Here is a 6,961-nt window from a genome sequence, read left to right as displayed (position 1 = left end):
AGTGTTATCACTACCAAACGCTAAATATAGATCCTGGCAATAATTCATGAGTTGTTCGTTAGAAAATTGTTTATGTTTTTTTTTTAACATATTTTCAATACCAGACAAAAAGTCGAAAGTTTCAATTTCATGCAACTGATGAAATCTCTCTTCGATGGAAGTTATAAGTACAGTACATCCAAAATACTGCGGAATCAATCAGATTTACATGTTTCTTGTGGATCCAGAAGATCATTTTGAGATTTAAAACATGCCTGTCTTTTCTTTTTTCGAGGACGAAGAAGTAGCAGCAGTAGTAGAAGTTATGGCAAGAACGTGTTTAGAGTTCAGCACTTCTCATTTCTAATGCAGAGCCATCGAAAAGTACCGCCCGCGATAAAAGAAATTGCAGAATTGGTCTGTTCATGCTGCCTACACGCTTTGAATTGCTGGCATTTTCTGCAAGCGTTCCTTTTTGAGGGTTCATGAAATTCCTCACATTTGAGCCAACACTAAAATATTTCATTCGGGGTCACCTAATTCATAGTGCAAACCGAATCTACAGGGGAATGCTGTGGCACATGAAGCCGTTTGTTATTCTGTTGTGAGGTGTGAGGGGCGGAATGCAAATCGAGTTGGTGAATAGAAAATGAAACAGGAGTCACTTCTTGAGCTACGAATTCCAAAAAGTATGAAAACCTGTGCTTTTTGACAGTGCAGAATACTCACAAATTGCACTGAGTTGCTTGCTTTCTTCTGCTGCTTTTATATTTCAGTCATTCACTGTCAGCTAGCACTGGAACAATTCAAGAGAGGTAAAAACAGAAGCTGTCAGGAGTGGGATTTGAACCCACACCTCCATTTGGAGACCAGAACACCCAAGCCAGCTGGAAAGACACATCTCCTTGAGTCTGGTGCCTTAGACCACTCGGCCACCCTGACAAGCAAAAGCAAGTGATGTGCTGAATGCACCAGTAGTTGACTAAACTGAGTTTCTTCCCTGAAATTATTTGCTTTCGAAGACCCAAGTTGCCTTGAATGGATCTTGGAAATCAAATATACGGATGGATTGTTATTCGGTTGTGAGTTTTGAGGGGCGTATTATAAATTGAGTTGGTGAAAAGGCCCTTTTTGTTAGTCTGTCGGGAGGCTGCACAAGGTGTTTAGAGGGAGAACTTCTAAAAGGCAGGCTCTCTATGTTTAACATCAAGAAAGATTTTTTTTCTCAATGGAAATGCTCTTTGGCGCTTTCAGCTTTACGTAGGGAACAACGTCTGCCGAGACCACTTTTGAGCCAGTGCAAATGGTAATGTGCCACCAAGTACATTTAATATTGGCTGTGGTAGCAAGCTGCTTTTGTTTGTGAAGCTTTTACTTCTTTAAGCTGAATCATCGGCAGGAGTAGCTTATTAAATCTTTGCTCATTGCGCTCCATCAGAAATACCTTGTCCATGTTCAAAAGAGATCAGGGGATTTACTTCATGCTTTCACATGGCATACCTTACACGAAAGATTTAAATGGGGAATTGATTGTGCTTCTTGATGTTGTTCCTGTGGTTGCCTTGGTTACAATGGTGAACGTTCTTCCACGTTCTGCTAGAGTATCCACTGGGTGGGCTTTATCAATTGGCTCGGATAGGTCATCAGTGCTCCGTCTCCAGAAAAATAATCAGCACTGTCTTTTTTCTGTGCGCATGACCGTCTTTTAAAACATATAAAATCACGAGTTCATTGATTTCTCCAAATAACAACAATACATTTTAACCCTTCAATCCAATAGTTTTACTCCAAGTAAAAAGCAGCGCAATATATAGAGAGATGACATTCAAAGATTTCAACGTTCTTATTGGATTGCCTGTATGCAGATATCGCTCAGAATTGCTAATATGATTTTAATTCAGTTTTTCTCTACTACTTTCAGAGTCTTTTATTGACCTTGCTGAAGCAGAGAAGTGACATAATCACAAATGCAACCAGTTGTGCAGCTGTTTCTGGTTAATAATGATTAATGCGAAAAAAAAAACCAGCTCCTCGCATTAAGAGTCCTCCCTCTGGATTCCTCTGAAAGCTGCGCGAATTACTCACTGCGTGTCCTGTACTGTGTAGCACAGTGACAAGAACGCCTTGAGTTTTTTTCCGTATGTGAAGGAAAATGCAAAAGAGCATGAAAAGTATTGATGGTATAAAATATCCATGGTACAACTCGAGAAAGAACTGAAGGACAAAACAATGACATTTGATGATTACAAGAGAAACACAACCGTCTGAACATGGGCTTGGATCCTGACCACTTGCGTTAAAAGACAAAGCAAAGGATATAACCTGTAAATGTCTTCATGTCTTACAGTTTATGAAATAAGACAATTTCTTATTTTCTTGATAATTTCTTACTATTGATAGATGCTTTTTTAATTTTAACAGAATCACAATTACAAACAAATGGGGTTAAACTGTTATTCACATACTCTAACGAAGAGAAACGTTAGTGTCTTCCGGTGTGTGAGCCCATCTCTCAAAAAATAAAAAAATAAGTTCTATAAATTGAATTGTTCTATTTTTCAGGCTTGCATAGTCTTATTCATATTTCAGTTAAGCCTTTTCCTCTGTAGTAATTTCATTTGATATTAAAATTAGTCCTGATTTACAATTTTGGACATGGTTCATCTTAAAGAATTTTGTAATAAGTTTCAGTTTAGGAAAATCGTGCCCAGAAGCTACCAAAACTGGTAATGTTCACATAATGTGTAATGCAAAAGCAGCAGTTGGGGTGGGAAACAAAAGGCATTTCTTGGTATGAATCCTTAAACTTCATAGATGGGGTTCTAGGACTTCTCGCTTCAGATAAAGCTGTCAATACATCATAGATTTCTACTCAATCAATATCAGCAGTGTTATCACTACCGAACGCTAAATATAGATCCTGGCAATAATTCATGAGTTGTTTGTTAGAAAATTGTTTATGTTTTTTTTTTAAAACAGGACGAAGGAGTAGCAGCAGGAGTAGCAGCTAAATGTATTGGCGCTACATAAACCTACAGTAGTTTCCAGTTTTGCAGAGAAGTGACATAATCACAAATGCGACCAGTTGTGCAGCTGTTTCTGGATAATAATGATGAATGTGAAATAAAAAAACAGCTCCTTGCATTAAGAGCAAGAGCAACCAATGCGCTCGCTTGTTGAGTTGGGTATTTTCCGAGCTACTCTTCCTTAGCTGTGTACAGGTTTGATGGGTTTACTGAGACAATTATTCATGTAGCAGTAATCACGAGGTGGTTCGCTGTGGTTTTTAGAAAATCAGTCGTCAGAACAACTAACAACGCACACACACATGTTCAATACACGAGATACAGTTATTAATATAAATTGTGCACCAAACATATACCAGTCTGCCTGGATACAAGCGGCAGACCTTACTGTGAGGATTATCAATATACAAGGTATATAATCTCGAAGAGATGCAAACACAAAGAGATACACAACAGAGAATATATGTCAATATATATCGTTCGGTTACCAAATCGCTAATCAGCGTTATTACCCACTGTTACTCTAAACTCGGAAGTAAATGCAATACTCGTGAATTAAATTGATAACAACTTGTGTTGAGGTACAATTGAATTCTCGAGACGCAATGTAGGACATGGGGTTTACTTATCCACTGTGTATGGATTTGGAATTTCCCGGCACGAACACCAAACCAGCTGACAGGCTCTGTTGCAGCCTTGGTTCCAGTGGTTGTCCAATGGGCGTTGTCCCGGCGTCCTCTGGCTACCGGCCAACCAGTAGAGGTGCAGCTCGGAGTTGGACGGGCGGAGGAATCTAACTGCGACGCGCAGGGCAGTCGTTGCTCCGAGGGGATCTACCAGCAGTCCAGCTGGCTAGTAGAAAGTATCTATGCACAGAGTGTGACCGCGAGTCCGCACAAGTCACTCTTTTGCCCGGGAAGAAGCTGGTTCGTTCCCGGACCAGCGCTGCTACTGAATAAGCTATTCAGGTTGTCGACGAGGGTCCAACTGTAGGCTGCCGTTGATCAAGCGGAGCATTCACGTTGGTAGAATTCTGAGTACGTATGGGATCCTCGGCCTCGCGCTTAGAACAAAGTCCAAGTCCCAGTGCAGACAACAGCAGTTATCATGTGATTGTCTCTGAGGATGCGCGAAAATGGCCAAGGAGAGCCCCGATCTGAGCTTGCGCTCCCTTTTTAACCAAGACACAGATGTGTGCTGATTGGTTGAGATTTTGGCGGGCATTGGAGACCCACGTGGTGTTACCACGCCCTGCAAATCCCTGATTGGTTGATCAAGGTGAGATACGAGTCACTTACTCCTGACACTTAGGAATGCAGTCCAGATGTCCATTTGGCACTCCCTAGACAGATAGGCGCCAATGGATGACCATTGATCATGATAGCCAGGCTTAGCTAAATGCATCCCTGTTTGGGAGCTGTCCCTTATCAAAAGAAAATATCTTAAATCAGCCTGCATGAATACTTTCTCTGTGGCTGCACCACAGAGATGGAGAGTGAGATGGGGCCTCATTTAGGAAAGCACAGCAACGCTTAATTCTGTCTTATTACCAAGTATTGCTGCTACAACTGCTTAAATTCAAACTAAACAGGACTATGGGAATGAGATTTGATTTCGAACTGGGATTTAAATAAATAGGACCACTGCACTACATTGTGCTTTATGTAAGACAAAAGGTGGGCTTCCTGTGTTTTCGATAACTCAGTTGTAAGAGCGGAGGAATATAGTGGAAACAGCTGGGAACTCTTTGCTCTCTGGTTTGAATCTGGCTGGAAGAAAGGTGTTTTTTATGTTCTTTAATCAAAAAGTGAAAATTTATCTTTCACTTAGTTGTCTTATTTTCTAGGCTTGTAGACTCCTCACTCTTCCTAAAAGAAAGTGCTGCAGATAAAGATACAGTAGTTGTCAGAAGTTTAGTTCAGTGGTAGAGCACATACAGGCTGTATGTGGTTGTTTTCAATCGCCGGCGTCTGCACTCTGGATTTCTTCCTAAGCGCGATATCTTTCCTTACTTGTGTGTGAATTTCATGCGCGACACATAAACCCTTTGTCTGTTTTATAAAGATTATATTTTAAATCAGTTAAAACAAAAAAAGTACCAATTACATACATGTAGAAAACACATGTATCTAATTTGAAAATTTGGGCAATGTATTACTAGTAGTGGAGCTGAGCTCACAGAAGAGCAGTTGATATTGTTAAACCACGTATTTTTTTAAATGACGCTACTAAGCACTGGCATCGTGTTTGTGCAGTCCTACCCAAGCTTTCTATCGACTGGATGAGTCTCCTGTTCCATCTCCAATTCTTTCCGCACATTTCACCTGTTTCACCACCGTTATCATTAGACTATAGCCACTAATACGAGAATACTGTTCTGAAAGACTGTCTTAAATAATAATGTTGAAAAGGTTAATGATAAGAGTTTTTTTCATTAAGGTAACCATACATTTGCCTGTATAGTACAACTTATTATCTGTATCCGCAAATCCCCGATATTAATGCTGTCTCCTGAGAAACAGAAGTGTAGAGTCAAATAATATTACAACAAATCTATTCAATTAACACCCCTATGTGAACGAACACATTTAAGACTTACACCCCTTTTAAATATGTATTTCCTTCATTTCAGTTCTCTCCCCGGGATACCTGAAAATTCATTATAGTATAATAAAGTCTGTGCATGCATTACCTGTAATACAGCTACTAATATAGATAACATTAAACTTCATTATTAAGATATTCCACTTTTATTAATAAAATATGTATTGATAAAATTCCTTGTGGATAATTGTAGTGTCTGGAAAGCAATTGTTCATTACTTAATGACGATATTATTTCCACTACATTCAGGACAGTTCCAATGTAATCTATTGTTCCACTTCGTCTGCTTAGTCTCCTACTTTAGTAACATCTAATGGGGAGCAGCTGTTATTTTAGGTTTGTTGCAATTGAGAACAGGTTTGCTACAGAGCTGCTGACAAATTTCAGCAGCCAGTTTGTTGCAACTGACCCGTTGTAGCTACCAATCAGAAGCAAGGAGAAACAAACATTAGGTTTGCCTTTTTTAAAAAAAAAAAGGAAAACAGAGTACAGTAGTAGTTTATGTGGTAATTTCAGGTACAATGTAAGAACTAAAGTTAACTAGTCCCACAGTAATGCGTGGGGTCCTATCAATAGAAAAAAAAAATCGTTGTAACCCGAAAACACAACAAACACAAAACGAGAAGTCTTACGGGAACCTAGGTAAATCCCTGTAGTTGTCTAGCAACTATAAAAAAACAACCAAACACAACAACTTCAAAAGAAAAAGAACATTAAAACAAATCTGGGGAACAACATAAACACATAATCTAATGCGAGAGCTTCATCAAGTCTTCAGTGCTCCTCTCGTCTCAGTAGACCCCTCTCATATATTTGTGTACAGGTCAACTGGAGGTATACAGCTGATAGTAATTTAAGTAGGGAGCTGCATCACAGCATGCGTGGGCTGCAAATGGAAAAGTATAGGTTTATTCCATGCTGAAAATAGAGGTAAACACAACGTTTCAGCTGTGGAGCCTTCTTTGATTGTGACTCGAAATAAATCGTTACTTGTTCGTTTGATGTTAATTTATCTCCATCAAATACCTGAGAGTATCTAAACTCGACAGTTGCGCTCAGTAGAGAAAGACACTGCTCCAGGTGAGGCTTGAACTCACAACCTCGGCATGACTCTGCTGTGCACTGCTGTATAAGTACCGTGCGCTGACCGATTGCGCCACTGGAGCTGTGCAACTTCTGTTCTTCATACAGACTGACGGTGCAGAAACACAGGGTGAAAACGGTTTCGGTTGTGGATCCATCTCCACCTGGGGAAAAGGAACAATAAAATAGCAAGGAAAATACAAGAAAAGAAACTGAACGAATTGTGCTAACAGCAAAGGGGGACGGAGGGAAGTGGTCGGACAAGTAAA

The 6,961-nt window shown here is 39.8% G+C and overlaps 2 non-coding genes across 2 annotated transcripts; both read right to left on the bottom strand.

Moving 5' to 3' along the window:
• Nucleotides 1-808: 808 nt before the first annotated feature.
• Nucleotides 809-921, bottom strand: trnal-caa (transfer RNA leucine (anticodon CAA)). Its single transcript has 2 exons — nt 884-921; nt 809-854 (listed from the first exon to the last, which is right to left on the bottom strand). It is a non-coding gene; the product is annotated as a tRNA-Leu (tRNA).
• Nucleotides 922-6,681: 5,760 nt separating this feature from the next.
• trnai-uau (transfer RNA isoleucine (anticodon UAU)) lies at nt 6,682-6,775 on the bottom strand. Its single transcript has 2 exons — nt 6,738-6,775; nt 6,682-6,717 (listed from the first exon to the last, which is right to left on the bottom strand). It is a non-coding gene; the product is annotated as a tRNA-Ile (tRNA).
• Between the last annotated feature and the right edge of the window lie 186 nt (nt 6,776-6,961).

This window comes from Lepisosteus platostomus, chromosome 5, assembly GCF_059453375.1.
Source record: "Lepisosteus platostomus isolate fLepPlt1 chromosome 5, fLepPlt1.hap1, whole genome shotgun sequence".
Classification (NCBI taxonomy): domain Eukaryota; kingdom Metazoa; phylum Chordata; class Actinopteri; order Semionotiformes; family Lepisosteidae; genus Lepisosteus; species Lepisosteus platostomus.
This window is presented reverse-complemented; position numbering and strand designations above follow the sequence as displayed.